Source organism: Lathyrus oleraceus, chromosome 4, assembly GCF_024323335.1.
Source record: "Lathyrus oleraceus cultivar Zhongwan6 chromosome 4, CAAS_Psat_ZW6_1.0, whole genome shotgun sequence".
NCBI lineage: Eukaryota > Viridiplantae > Streptophyta > Magnoliopsida > Fabales > Fabaceae > Lathyrus > Lathyrus oleraceus.
The window spans coordinates 329,001,834-329,017,821 of record NC_066582.1 but is presented as its reverse complement, the minus strand read 5'-3'; positions in this window follow the sequence as shown (position 1 = coordinate 329,017,821).

Below are 15,988 nucleotides of genomic sequence, written 5' to 3'. Positions count from 1 at the left end.
AACTCATCTTTGATCAAATTCATTCATCTTTCTAGGTGATGATCCTTAAGGATTCTCAAACCACAAGATCCAATGAATTTGATCAAATTTGAATCAATTCCACCTTGATCCACACCAAATAGAAGAAGAATGAAGATAACAAGTCAAGAAGTCAATGATTCTTTTTGGGGTATTTTTTGAATTAAAAGAATATACAAATAAAAAATAAACAAACAAAGTTGAACCTCAAATTCAATTCAAAGCAACTTCGAAAAGTCCAATTAAATTTTCATAGGTTCAACATAGTCAAACAAACTTTGACTAATTTTCTCACAAATTTTTAAAGTCAGAAAGTAATTAAAATCAATTAAAAACAACCAAAAATAGCATAATATGAATTAAAATCTCAAATAATCTCAAAACAAACAAGAAATTGTTGAGACTATTTTTCATTGACTTATCATGATCCATAGATGCTATGAAAATATTTTTGTATTTTTTAAAAGTCAGAAAACATTTTAAAATGAATTAAAACCATTAAAAACCAAATAATTCATGAAAAATATAAAATGAGGTCACAAATATAATTAAAAATCATAAGATGAAACTAGATTTTTCAAGGAAAATTTTAGAGTTGGTCTTATATTTTTCTGACCTCATATGAATTATGAATTATTGAAAATGGAATGAATTAAAAGAAAATAAAAAGAAAATGAAATAAAACGAAAAATGTCGAGCCACCGGATCCATTTCATTAATTGACGTGGCAATAGTACACGGTCTGGATATGACGGTGCATGATGCACTCAAGTCAACAGCGCAACACAATGCATTAAAAGAAGTAATTGAAATGAACGCATGAGATTAAATCTTGAGGGAGAGATCCAAGGGCCATGAGCAACACACATGGTGGTGGAGGTGGAAACCACCATCTTCTCCGATCAACCAATAGATTCCGGCCAGAAGTTGCAGGAAAATGGATCTCATCGAAAATGAAAAACAAGGGCATGGAAATGAAGCTCATGTGATGTAAATCATCACTATACCATTAGATTCCTCTCATTCTTCCTATATTGAGATAAAGATGAAGGAGAAAATCATGGTGTCCACACAGATTGATCTGGAAATGGAAAATTGAATGCACCAAAAGCTTGCCTCAAGTATGAGGACTTCAGAGTACCAAAGAAACACAAGAATACTACATTGAATTGTGAGTTTCAGATCCAAACAGTTTGAGCTTATACCTTCAAAATAGTGAGTTTCTGGCCACGAATTCTTCAAGCTTTTTGCTCCTTTTTGATCTCTGAATGTAGGGACGATGATTGGCTAAGGAATCTAACTTTGAAACTGATCTAATGTTGCTGAATTTCAAGCTCAAAAATATTGAAAAAAAGTGAGTGATTCCTTTGGTGAGGGTTATGGTTTCAGTTCAGCAGCATATGGGATCTCCAAAAGGTTATCAAATGAAGGAGGGGAAGCCCTTATTTATAGGTAAAAGCATCTGAATTCACATTTTGCTCATGTGTATGGGAATTGCAGTTTTGAATGCATGGGCCTTTATGGACGTGTGAGAGGCCCATGAATGGCTGAAGGAGCTTGCTGAGATCATATGGGAAGCATGTGGTCATGCACATGGAATGGAAAAGACTTGCATTTCAAGTTTTAACATAAAATATAAAAAGTGCACATAAATGAAAAGAAATTTGAATCTCCCAAATGGCAGATCCAAATGATAATTGTGAGTAATGGTTGGAAAGTTATTGAGATAAGGAATAAAAGTCATGTTGGGCAAAAAACAATTTGACATGTGAAAATTGATCAAAACTGGTTTGGAAAGTTCAAGTGTAAAACATGTTCAAATCATTTTGAAAAAGTTAACCAAATGTAAGCTTGATCAAACCCCTCTGTCCTCATGATACAAGATTCAAATGAAACAATCTACAACACCAAAGTTGTATATATTTTCAAGACAGCCAATTTAGACTCAAAGTTTGCATCATTTAGATTTTATATGACAAAGTTATAGGCATTTGAAGTTGGGTACATTTTCAAATTCAATGAATTAGGTCCAAGATGACCTATAATGTTTTGCAATGGCACATGTATTTACTTTAGGACTATGAAATTTTGTCCAACATAACATTTGAAGTGGACATCTTAAGCTTTCAAATTCCTTTGGTCCCACCTTAAAATCATAAAATTGAGAAAATTATGCCCTTGGCAAGTTGACCCAAAATTAGGGTTTCAGCCAAAATGACCTATAATGTTTTTAAATGAATTAAGACCTTGCAACCTTCAAATGGATTTTTCATGAACATGAAAGTTGTTTATGTGGTTCTTAGGAACATTGTTTATTTTAGGGTCATCTTCATTTGACAAACACATCAAAAGTTATAGCGCATTGAACCTCAGTTTAGCCAGATGACTTGACGTGTCAACTTTTCAAGGTCAAACTTCCAATCTTGATGAATAAATGATTTAGGGGCCTAAAATAGTCTCATATATGCATAAAATAATAAATTAAAGAACTTACCTTGATTAAATTTGATCATAGGTTGATATTGCTTCATGGGCAAGGCATAGTCAAAACATAGTGAAATTAGGGTTTCCTTGGGAAACTATCTTCAAGCCCTTTACATTATCTTGACAAAATTGGAAAATTGAGATACTTGGGAGACATATATGATTATTAGGAACTTTGTGGACCATTGTCATGCTTTTTCTCATCTTCATCTAGCCATTGCATTGGGCTTAGGAGCCTCCTAGGAGCATTGTGGAGAACATGATCACTTGAGATTCAAAACAAAAAGAGTTAGTGACATATTTTTGTGCTTTTGGTTAGTAATCAAATAAGAAATGCAATAACATACAATACAAGCAGGCTTCGTGATCTCAAATCACTCAAACAAGTCCCAACCCTAGGGTTAAAGAGCCAAACATGCTATGATCCTTGAGGCAATGCACTTGTGAAGTCCCAACCCAAGTAAGATTATTACTGATAATGGATCGAACTTCAATGATAATATGGTGGAAGCTCTTTGCAAAGACTTCAAGACCACACATCATAATTCTTCTCCCTACAGACCTAAGATGAATGAGGATGTTGAAGCCACAAACAAGAATATTAAGAAGATCATTTAGAAGATGGTTGTAACATATAAATATTGGCATGATATGCTTCTATTTTCTTTGCATGGTTTAGCGGTAAATTCATGAACATAAAGCTATGGATAAGCTTGATGTCAATAAAACCAGAGTCTCCACCATGCTTTTATTGTTTCCAAAGGAAAAGGGAAAAGTACGAACAAAACCCAAAGATAAGAAGTTTTCAAATCAAAAATAAAATGCCAGAGATTACAGGTAAGTGGGTTGGTTACACAAAGGGAGGGTGTTAGCACCTAAAGTATCTTATGTACTTCCAGGGAGCCCTTTTTTATGTGTGTATGTGTGTTTGGTATAAAATGATGTTTGAGAAAAATAGAGTGTGAGGATGAGAAAAGAACTCATTGATTATATTTTTGTGTTTGACAAGACCTTCGGACTTGTGCCTACGTACCAACATAAAAATAAGGGATCAAAACCTCGTAGTTCGTGGTATCAATTTCAAAATGAGTGGATTGCTTTTAATCAAAATTTATTTTAAAAGAGGCACAAAGGGCCCAAAAGTTTGAATGGGTGTTAATATTTTTTGTATTTTGAAATTTTAAGTCAATATGATTAGATTTATTTACAAGTTTGATTTAAGAAAAAAGGTTTGGAAATTCATTGGCATAAGGCTAAAGTTTCTAATCGTTTAAGCAGAGTCTTAGTTTGAAATCACAAGCAAAGAAGATATTTAAAAAGGGGGAGATATTTTGAAATTTAAGAAGTGGGAGGAGATGAAAAGACTAATCCTAGGCATAAAATTTATAAGTTAAGAGTTGAAAAGATCTTACCAATGGGATGCAATCCAACAGACAAGAATGTCATATAGAAAACCCATTTTCCCTTTGGACTCTGAATCAAGAAATTATCCACAAGAAATTATCAATATAAAGCATCATGAAGATCAAGGCATCAAATAAAGATAGCCACATCCAAGCAAACAACTCCTTAGATAGCAGTCTTCTTTGTCTTATCATGTATCAAATGAAATACTCCTTGATTAACTAAGAATAATCCATTAGACATAAGATCAAAATAACAGTTGCATCAAGGCCATGTAGAAGATAAGTTCAAATAGATCCCAATACTTGCATCATATGAAGGCTCAAATCACAATAACTTGGTCTCAAAATGTTGGCAGTGGCCAAGTCCTTTTGCATATGGAATGTTGCCTAATCCTAAGTCCAAAATTTCAGATCAAGCTCAAGAGTCCACCAAACATTTTTTTAGGGTTTTTGTTGTTTATTAGGTATTTTAAGGTCCTAAGACCACAAACACAAACAAATATATATAATCACAATATATGGCTCAAATGAGCAAAGTGAAAATGGCATAAACATAAACAAGTTAAATGATATGTAAATGGCAATGAATGGTAAATGACTGGAAATTAAATTGCATAAAGTAAATGGCTTGAATGTAAAGAAATATTAATACGAGTTAGTCAAATTTTAGTCAAGGTTAATTGAATGTTAGTAGTATTTTTCTTTTCAATTGATTAAGTCATTCTTTGGAGAACACTCAACCATCTATTCACAAGCATAAATTCTTGAACCAAGACATCTTCCATAGGAAGGAAAAAATGCCAAGTTTCCACACAATACCATGAAAGATGGGTGTAAGACCCCAATTTTGACCCCAAGATCCCTCATGCAATTTCATCATAAGCATTAGCATTGGGATCATACTTTGGCATCCTCCTTACCCCTCTTTCATTGGGTTTGTTTTGGAAGAGATCGCCAAGCACTATGTGATTGTATCATACTTCTATATCATCATTTTACTAACCAAAATACCAAAAATATGTCTTTGTATTTGCCTAACTCTTTTATAGGTAGGGCATGCTCACCATTGATCTATCAAGTTCATATCTATGGTTTGAGAACCTCATGACGAAGAGCACAACCATGAATTGATCCAAGAATGGTCTTGAGAATCATATATGAGTTCCATTGAGTCCTACATGCCATATTGATCAAGTTTTCTTCAAGAGTTTGAGGGTGATTTGTCTTGGAAACCCTAGTTTGACTAGGTATCTTGAGTAACTTCTTCAACAATCTATCTTACCATTTGATCAAATATCTCAAGGAGAACTTCAAAATTCATCATCTTATGCATATATGATCTACCATGAGCCTATAAAGTCAAAATAATTAAAGGTTAGCAAGTTGGTTGATGGTGGTTGGCCAGATGAATTCATCTGATCAAAACTGGGTCTCCCTAGACCCTATCTCCTACAATTTTCACCATATGAAAATGATTCCAAGAGAAAAGTTACTCTAACTGACATTCCAAACAACTTTCATGTTGATACCTAGAGCTATGTTTGCTTGGAAAATCATTTTCTCTGTTGAAACATTATAGGTCATTTTGTCTAAACCCTAATTTGAAAGTTAACTTCCCAAGGCCATAACTTGCTTAATGTTCATGAGATGAAAGATTTCCAAGTTGCACACCCGAATTCAAGACGTCTACTTCAACATTGTTGTTTGGAGTTAGAGCTAATTCAAATTTTATGAGCATGTGATATGAGGTTACATTATAGGTCATTTTTGACCTATACCATTGAACAAGTGATTTTTCCAAACTTCAAAAATGCATAACTCTATCATCCAAAATCCAAATGACATGAAATTGGTGACCATTTTGAAGGTCTGTGAAAGATCTACAACTATGATGAAGACACTTTTCTCATCTAAACTCACATTAAAAGTTAAGCAAGGTGGAATATTGTGATATATGGCATGACACTAAGAAAAAATTTCAACATGTTGAAATTTCCAAACTTCCACCTCAAAATTCATCATGATACAAGCTCCAAATGGAAAGGTGTTGAACATGAAAGTTGTTCCTCTTTATCTAAACTTTCCAAAAAGTCCAATTTCATCCATTTTGGACAAGGTTTGAATGGGCTGCACATGGCTTGAACATTGTATCATCATTTGGCAAAAATCAAACTTCAAGCTTCCATGTACAATTGCCTAGCACTCCAATTTAATTTCAGACTTGTTCACACTTAATTATGGATAAAATGGAATGCTCTCATGGGCCTGTACACGCCCATGCACAAATGCATCACTCATTGCCAATTTTGGAAACTCAATTATAAGGAGAAAATATCATGTGATTCAGCTATAAATAGAGCTCCCTATGCTCAGAATTGAAGACTCCCTCAAGCCAGCTTTGATCCCAAACACCAAACCCTTCCATTTGAGAGGATAATCCTGAGAATTTCCTTTGGAATTGAGTTGGAATCTCACTATTTTGAGATTCAAAACTCCTGGGATCCAGGATCTTTTGTGCATTCTAATCCACTTCTGCAAGCATACTGAGCAAGATCAAGCACGAGCCAAAGCATGAACAAGTGAATCCAGACCTGCATTGAAGGTATTTTCCAGAAATTTTCATCTCTTCGATTATCTCTCAATTCCACTCAATTCTCTTAGATCTTTGGTTGTCTGAAGTCCAACCAATGTAGGCAAGAAGATTGAGTTGCTTAGAGGTCAAATCGAAGAAACTCAGTTGACACACCTCAAAATTCAACTACTCTTATATTTCTATATATGTGGAGTTAGTTAAAATTGAGGTCAAATTCGTGCTCTACACCATTTTTTCTTTCAGATCATGTCCTCTTTTTTTATTTTGGTGATGGTTGGAGGTGGACCAGTCTGGTGAGGTCCACCGGAGAAGAAAACTGGAGCTACAGCTCCGACCGTGTGTTGGCACGTCTCCAACCATAGGATCCTTTTAAAATGATCTAATCTCACGCGTTGGTTTTGATTACCATTCCTGTGGCGCATTGACTTAAGTCCACGGTGGAAAGCGCGCTGAGGACCACTTGAGATGCCGCCTTAATTAATGAGGGAGATCAAGTGGTCCATGTTTTTTTGTTATTTTCTGATTTTCTTTTATTCCTTTTATTTTCATTAATTCATATTAATTTTAATATTGATCCATAAATTATGAGAGTTTCACCAAAAAAATTCAAATAAATTCCTCTTTCATATTCAGAATTAAAATTACTTTTTGGATCATTATTAATATTTTTCATGATTTAATTGATTTTGAATTTGTTTTTAATTGTTTAAAAATACTTTTAAGTCTTTAAGCATTATGAAATTTTTTCTCCAAGGTCCTTTGACCATGTTTGACCTATGATAAATCTCATGGCCATTTCTTTGGTGTTTTGATGAGGTTTTAGGAATTTGACAAACCATATATAATTTAAATGCCTTATTTTAGTCTTTTTAATTTGAATAAATGCTAAATAATTTTGCTGACCAATTGTGATGACTTGTTTGTGTTTTACTCTTGTTGTTGGGCCTTGGCTAAGGTTGATTTAACTTTGTCAAGTTAATATCATTGGATTTAGGGGATTGATGGAATGTACATTCCATCTCCCAAAATTAATGGATGATATTAATTTGGTAAAGGTCCTCTTTTGAACAATTTGAGTTTTAATCCTTTACCCTCCCTCTTCATCTCACTCCCCTTCTTTATGCATTCATCTCATATGGCCTATGATATCTCAAAGTCCTAAAGCTAGTTGATTGAAACATTAACATGAGTATGGATGAGATTAGGCCACTTATTTTGCATATTTCTTTTTGTGTGTGGTATGTTTCATGAGCATAGTCCATTATACTATGTCTCTAACATGCATTAACACCAAAATTCTATTGCCCGACCTCAAATAGTTGTGACTTCTACATAAGTCCAATTACGATTGCTTAACATAACACTAAATTTGTAAAACAAAAGGCATAGCATTCTAGTTAGTGAGATTGTAAGTCTCCCATCTTTCATGGTATTGTGTAGAAACTTGGCCTTTTTTCCGTCCTTTGGAAGATGTCTTGGCTCAAGGATCCATGCTTGTGATAAGTGGGTTGAGTGTTCTCAAAAGAATGTCTTAAAATGAAAAGCAAAAGCACAACAATACTAACTTCTAATTCATTAACAACTAATTTTTAATTTCAAGCCATTTACTTTAATGTCATTTAATTCTAGCCTTTATTCATTTGTCATTATTCATATTATTCTAATTGTTTATGTTAATGCAATTTTCATTTTGTCCATTTGGACCATATTGTGTGATATATCTGGTTTGTGTATACTTTGTTTGTTTGTGTGGTCTTTGACCATTAATGTACATAATAACAATAAAACCCCTAAAAAACTTTTGTGTGGACTGTTGGCTTGATCTTGGACAAATGGACATAGAATTTAGGCAACATTCCTATGCTAAAGGACTTGGCCAATGCCAACTTATTGAGAAACCAAGTGCTTGCAATTTGAAACTTAATCTGATACATCATTCAAGATCACTCCGAGTTCATTTGCAACATGATCATTGTGAAGTTGTTATTTTGAAGCCGTGACTTGTGGAATTCATCTGTTACATGGGCTAATTTGAAGAAGATCATGGAGTGGCTAAAGCATGGATGTGGCTATATTTATTTGATGCCTTTGCTCTTCAAGATTAATATAATTTTGCATTTGTGTGTTGCTTGATTCTAAATGTTCAAGGGAATTATGGGTTTCTATTGACATTCTTGTCTATTGGATTGCTACCCATTTGGTTAGATCTTTTTAACTCTTAACTTTTAATTTTGTGCATAGGATTAGTCTCTGCATCTTCTCCCCATTTCTTTAGCTTCAAAATCTCTCCCTCCCTGTTCTAAAACTTATTTTGATTGAACTTATTTTTAACCCTTAACTATACTTGACTTAAACTTTCAAAAAAGAAAAAAAGAGTTAACTCTTCCAAACCATTTTTAGGCCTTTGTGCCTTTCTACCTAAATTCTGTTAAAAGAAATGCATCCACTTCGAAATTTGTATCACGAACTACGAGGTTTTGATCCCTCATATTTATGTTGGTACGTAGGCACAAGACCGAAGGTCTTGCCAAACACAAAAAATATAATTAATGAATTATTTTCTCATCCCTTAATTCTATTTGTTTGTAAACATCATTTTTGTACTAAATACATATGCACACAAAAAGGGCTCCCTAGGAGTACTTAGGACACTTTGGATGCTAACACCTTCCCTCTGTGTAACCAACCCCCTTACCTGTAATCTCTGACATTTTATTAGTTTTGATTTGAAAACTTCTTACCTTTTGGGTTTTGTTCATACTTTTTCCCTTTTCCCTTGGAAACAATAAAAGCACGGTGGCGACTCTTGTTATTTTATCTTTAGCTTATCCATAGCTTGATGATGATGAATTTATCTCTACAGAAATCAAGTGACGACTCTGCTGGGGAGTACTCTCCAGTGGGTTTAGCCTACTTTTTGTGTGTATATATTTGTATATATGTTATGTTTGTATATATGTATGTGTGATATAATCTGCTTGTTGCGCTTGGTGATCTCTGAGTGGTAAGATAAGTTCTAACCCGAACTTGAGTGCAATTAAGATAGGAGGATGGTATATTCATGTTCGACTTGTGTGCAGTAGTCCTTAATAAGTTGACTTGAGATCCATCTGCTCAGTGGAGACTCTTTTGGATTTGGAAATGTCACACAAGTATTTATGGTTAGGCATTACTATCTCTAATTTGGGTCTGAGAAGCTGAGGACCGTAGAACATTTACCCCCTATTGGCCTATTTAGGACGTAGTGCGGAGACTATTCAAGTGTAGACTTAATAATAGTTGTTACGCGATACTACACTCAGACGAGTTTCTCTTGAGAATATTATGGGTCGATGAGTCAGTCATCTTAACCTGTAATATCTGATAGATGGAATTAAGACTCTGGGAACTTTTTAGAACATGATCTACAGGTTTTATCCTTAGTTCACTCCTTTGGGATGGTTTTTACCCAGACTCCCTGATCGTGACTTACAACAAACCGTTGATTCTTGGTTGATCCAATCAAGTCTTGTCAATATCAATGGAACTTGGGTGTTGATAAGGTGCAAACCATAATCCACCAAAATGGATGATTTATCTTGACAATGACTTGATTCATCCCTTGACCTTTGTTTTCCTTATGTGTGATCCCTTAATTGTGATTGTTGCATTCATGCATTCATGCGCATCATAACATTCATCACACAAAAATTTCAAGGAACTGAGGTATTATTTGCAAATATTTCCAGACCATGGATTGTGGACGAAGGAACACTAAGAAGTACAGTTTCAGATGTCCTGACTTGAAAGAGTTAAGGAAGTTAGAATCTTTGGTATTAGATCTCTCGGACTTCAAACAACGCCATGGGAGGCTTTTGTCTATCATGTCTGCGGATGTAGTTGAAGGACTTCTGAGTGTATTAGTGCAGTTATATGATCCTCTCTACCGTTGTTTCACTTTCCCAGATTTTTAGCTTGTACCTACATTGGAGGAGTATTCTCATCTTTTGGGGATACCTGTTTCTAGTAGAGTACCTTTTAGTGGATTGGAGGAGATTCCCCGATCTAGTATTATTGCTGAAGCTCTTCACTTGAAGAAGTATGAGATAGAGGCTCATTGGGTGAAGAAAGGAGGATTGTTTGGGTTGCCATATGGTTTCCTCATCAAGGATGCTACTACTTTTGCTCAAGTTGGTAGTGTGGACGCTTTTGAAGCTATGCTTGTATTGCTCATTTATGGATTAGCCTTATTCCATAACATTGACGGTTTTGTTGATGTTAACGCCATTAGACTTTTCTTGATTGGGAATCCTGTGCCTACTTTGTTGGGTTATATGTATTTCTCTTTGCATCTAAGGAATTCTAAGGGTGGTGGAACTATTGTCTGTTGCATTCCTCTTTTATACAAGTGGTTTATTTCGCACTTGCCTCAGACACCTGCTTTTATGGCGAACAAACAATGTCTAAGGTGGTCTCAGAGACTTATGTCTCTCACTAATGATGATATAGTTTGGTATGATCCGTCTTTAGGCAGTTTGGAGATTATTGATAGTTGTGGTGAATTCTCTAATGTGCCTCTCATTGGTACACAAGGAGGAATTAACTACAACCCCGCTTTGGCTCGTCGCCAACTTGGGTTCCTCTTGAGAGACAAACCTAATAACACTTTGTTAGAAGGTATTTTCTATCAAGAGGGTAAAGATCCCCAATATTTGAAGCAAAAGATTGTGCATGCTTGGCATAATGTGCATAGGAAGGGAAGATCCGAGCTTGGCCCATGCAATTGTGTAGCTTTGGAAGCTTACACTCTTTGGGTGAAGAAGAGAGATTTGGAGTTGAAGATGCCTTATCCTTATGAAAGCCCTATGTCTATGGTTGTGGTTTATCCATTAACTCTCCCTAACCAGGATGTAGAGGAGTTGGATACGCGCTCTTCAAGATGAAGCAAGAGAAGGACATGTGGGAAGAGTGTTTCCATGCTTTGAGCAAGAAGAATGAAGATTTGCAGTTGGAGTCTAAGGCCAAAGATGCACTTATTGGGCTACTTGAATACCGAGTGGCAAAGAGACAGAGAGAGCCAGAGGTTTCATCTTCTAGCATGCCTCAACCTTCCGTTGCTTGGAAGAAGATTGTTGATCAGCTTGTCCTCAAGAAGACTCAGATGAAGGCTTCTTATAAGATCGAGATTCGACGCATTCGAAGGAAGTACGCGCCTCCTGCTAGATCTTCAGATGTTGTTAGGGATCATTTGGATGACTAGTCTCCTTTTCTCTTGTATTTTTCATTTGGTTTCTAAAATTGCACTCAATGTAATCCTTCAAATTATATAAATGAAAAGAGATTTTTGGTGATATGAAAAATTATTGCAATTATTGGTGATATATATATATATATATATATATATATATATATATATATATATATATATATATATATATATATATATATATATATATATATATATATATATATATATATATATATATATATATATATATATATATATATATATATATATATATATATATATATATATATATATTTGCGAATGATATAGTAAGTTCCTTGAAAACAAAAACAAATAAACAAGAATTGCATTTCATACATCATTTGTATAAGCAGGTTTCTCATTCGCCAGATGTCTCATTGGTGTTTTTTTTGTGCTTTAGCCAAGCTGACTCATCGGTACAACACCCGCGCCAATCACTTCAAAATCATGGAGCATCTAGAGCAAGAGAACAGAGAGATGAAGGACGAGATTGCCTGCCTGACTGCCATGATGGAGTCAGTTCTTACCGCTCAGAGTCAAACTTCTCCAACTCCTGCAACTCCTCCTCCGAGGACGGTTATTTCAGAGGTGGCTACCTCTACCATGTCTGCTGCTACCGCTCACTTTGCACCCACTAGGCCTGCCGGATTCCCGTGGGGAATGCCATCCCACTTTATGCCTGAAGGCTTTGCTCCTACTTTTGCTTCCATGCCGGCATCTAGCCCGGTCATGTCTGTGCCACCTCCCTTTGTGCATACCTTACCTCGTGTAAAGGACACCATTTATCACTCCGAGCCGTCTAAGGGTCCGGATGTCTATGAGAAAATGGATGAAATGAAGGAACAGTTTCTTGAGTTACGCAAGGAATTGAAAAGTACCTAACTTTGAAAAGTATAAAGGGAATACTTGTCCGCTCAGTAATCTAGTGATGTATGCTCGCAAGATGTCCACTCAGACTGATAACGATCAACTGTTGATTCATTATTTCCAGAACAGTCTGACCACTGCTGCACTCCGTTGGTATATGGGGTTGGATAGTGCAAGCGTTCGTACCTTCAATGACTTGGGAGAGGTTTTTATCAAGCAATATAAGTACAACATGGACATGGCGCCTGATAGAGACCAGTTGAGGTCTATGTCTCAAAAAGATAAGGAGACATTTAAAGAGTATGCGCAGAGATGGAGAGAGTTGGCTGCTCAGATCACTCCTCCTTTGGAGGAAAAAGAGATGACAAAGATCTTTCTGAAAACTCTGAGTTCATTTTATTATGAACGAATGATTGCTAGTGCCCCTAGAGACTTTACCGAAATGGTAAACATGGGGATGAGGCTTGAGGAAGGAGTCGGAGAAGGACGTTTGTCGAAGGATGAGGCATCATCAAGCAAGAGGTATGGAAGCAGTTTCAGCAAGAAAAAGGACAATGAAGCGAATGCGATAAGCAGTGGGAGGCAGAGGAGGCCTCAGATCAGAAGGAATCCAATATCCCGCCAACATCATCATCAACTATCTTCCATTATCCCAGTATTTTCTAATCAACAATCAACACCAGTTCAACAACCACAACGTCAACAACAACAACCGCAACAACGAACAAACACCTACAACAACAATACCAACAACAATCATCATCAACAAAACTTTGAGAGGAAGAAGGTCTCTTTCGACCCGATTCCTATGCCTTATGCAGAATTATACCCGTTTTTGGCTCTCAAGAACCTAATCCATCCAAGAAACCCGCCACAGATTCCAGAACCACTTCCATGGTGGTACAAGCCTGAGCTCCGTTGTGCTTTTCATCAAGGAGCACCCGGACATGATATCGAGAACTATTATCTGCTCAGGTACGAGGTTCAGAAGCTGATGAAGAGCGGACTAGTGTCCTTCGAGGACCGTGCGCTGAATGTGAAAGCAAATCCATTGCCCGCTCATGGGAACTCTTCTGTGAATATGGTGAATGGTTGTCCTGGAGAGTTTAAAGTTTTTGATGTGCGTTTTATCAGGAGATCTTTGGTGCAGATGCATAAGGATGTTTGTTTGGTAAGTGATTGTGAGCATGACCATGATGGTTGTGTTGTTTGCAGTGTTAACCCGAGGGGTTGTGAAGTTATGAAAAAGGACATCCAACGACTGATGGATGAAGGCATGATTCAGATTTTCCAATCCCTTCATGTAGATGGCGATGAAAATGTCATAGTTCCCATTTTCAAACAACCAAAGAGATTGGTAATTCAGTACGATAGCAACAACAGTAACAATGGCAGCAATAGATTAAGATCACCGTTGGTAATACGGTTAGCGGGTCCAGTCCCGTATTCATTTGATAAAGTTGTACTGTATTAGTATAATGCTACAATGATAGAAGATTGTCAAGAGGTCCCGTTGCCTACGACTAGCCCTGTGTTGAGCATTGCTGATGTTACCAAGGTGACCCGCAGTGGTCGTGTGTTTGGGTCGGTGTTCCCAAGAGATAAGGAGGAATCAGTTGTTGGAAAGAAGGTAGAAGTGCCTGTTGTAGATCCAATTGGTGCTTCAAAGGGAAACTATGGTGAATCCAGCGATGTGAAGCACAACAATGATGATGACGTACTTCGGTTAATCAAAAGAAGTGAGATCAATATGGTAGAGCAGTTTCTCTAAACCCCCTCAAAAATCTCAGTATTGTCTCTGCTCATGAATTCTGAAGCGCACAGAGAAGCACTACAGAGAGTTCTGGAACAAGATTTTGTAGAACATGATGTTATAGTGGATCGATTCGATCATATCGTGGCTAACATCACTTCTTGCAATAATCTTAGCTTATGTGATGAAGAACTCCCTGAGGAGGGAAGAAATCATAATATGGCTTTGCACATTTCTATAAATTGCAGAGAAGATGCTTTGTCAAATGTGCTTGCTGACATCGGGTCATCACTGAATGTGCTTCCGAAGTCAACTCTGTCAAAGCTATCATACCAAGGAGCACCTATGAGGAATAGTGGTGTAATCGTCAAGGCCTTTGACGGTTCGCGCAAGACAGTTATTGGTGAAGTTGACCTTCTAGTTAAGATAGGTCCGAGTGATTTTCATATTACTTTTCAAGTAATGGATATCCACCCGGCCTACAGTTGCTTATTAGGAAGGCCATGGGTCTATGAGGCAGGAGCTGTCACCTCCACTTTGCACCAGAAGCTCAAATTTGTGAAGAATGGGAAGCTTATGATTGTTGGTGGAGAGAAGGCGTTGTTGGTTAGCCATTTGTCATCTTTCTCTTATGTTGAGGTTGAGGATGAGGTTGGAACTCCGTTCCAAGCCTTATCTACTGCTGTTGAAAAGAGAGTTGGGGCACCTATGTCCTCATCGAAAGATGCTAAGAAGATTGTGGAAGAAGGCAATGTTGATCAGTGGGGGTGTATGGTAGAGGTCTGCGACAACAAAGGCAAAACCGGTTTGGGGTTCCAGAAAGGTTCATCAACTGTAAGGACTGAAGATTTGCAACTTAGCTTCTGTAGCAGAGGGTTCATTCATGGCAATGAACAACACTTAGCTGTTGTGCTAGAGGATGACGAAGAGGAAGACTGCACCAATTTTGGGATGCATGGAAAGGCTTGCGACAATTGGATTGTTGTTGATATTCCTGTTATTTTGCATCGATCTAAGTAATTGCTTTTATATGTTTTTAAAATCCTTCTCATATGCCTAAGGAGAAGTGAACATTGTTTGGGCATTTCCAAATTGATCATTAATAAAATTATTCTATTCATCCATATCTATGATGTTTTGTTTTTACTTTTTGCTTTTGTAGCGGTAAATTCATAATAATCAAGCTATGGGTGAGCTAGAGATCAAATAACAAGAGTCACCACTGCGCTTTTATTGTTTCCAAGGGAAAAGGGAAAAAGTACAAACAAAACCCAAAAAGTAAGAAGTTTTCAAATCAAAACTAATAAAATGTTAGAGATTACAGGTAAGGGGGTTGGTTACATAGAGGGAAGGTGTTAGCACCCAAAGTGTCGTAGGTACTCCTAGGGAGCCCTTTTTGTGTGCATATGTACTTGGTATAAAATGGTGTTTACAAACAAATAGAATGGGGGGATGACAAAAGAATTCATTAATTATATTTTTGTGTTTTTCAAGACCTTCGGTCTTGTGCCTACGATCCAACATAAAAATGAGGGATCAAAACCTCGTAGTTCGTGATACAAATTTCAAAAGTGAATGCATTGCTTTTAACAAAAATTATGTTTCAAAGGCACAAAAGC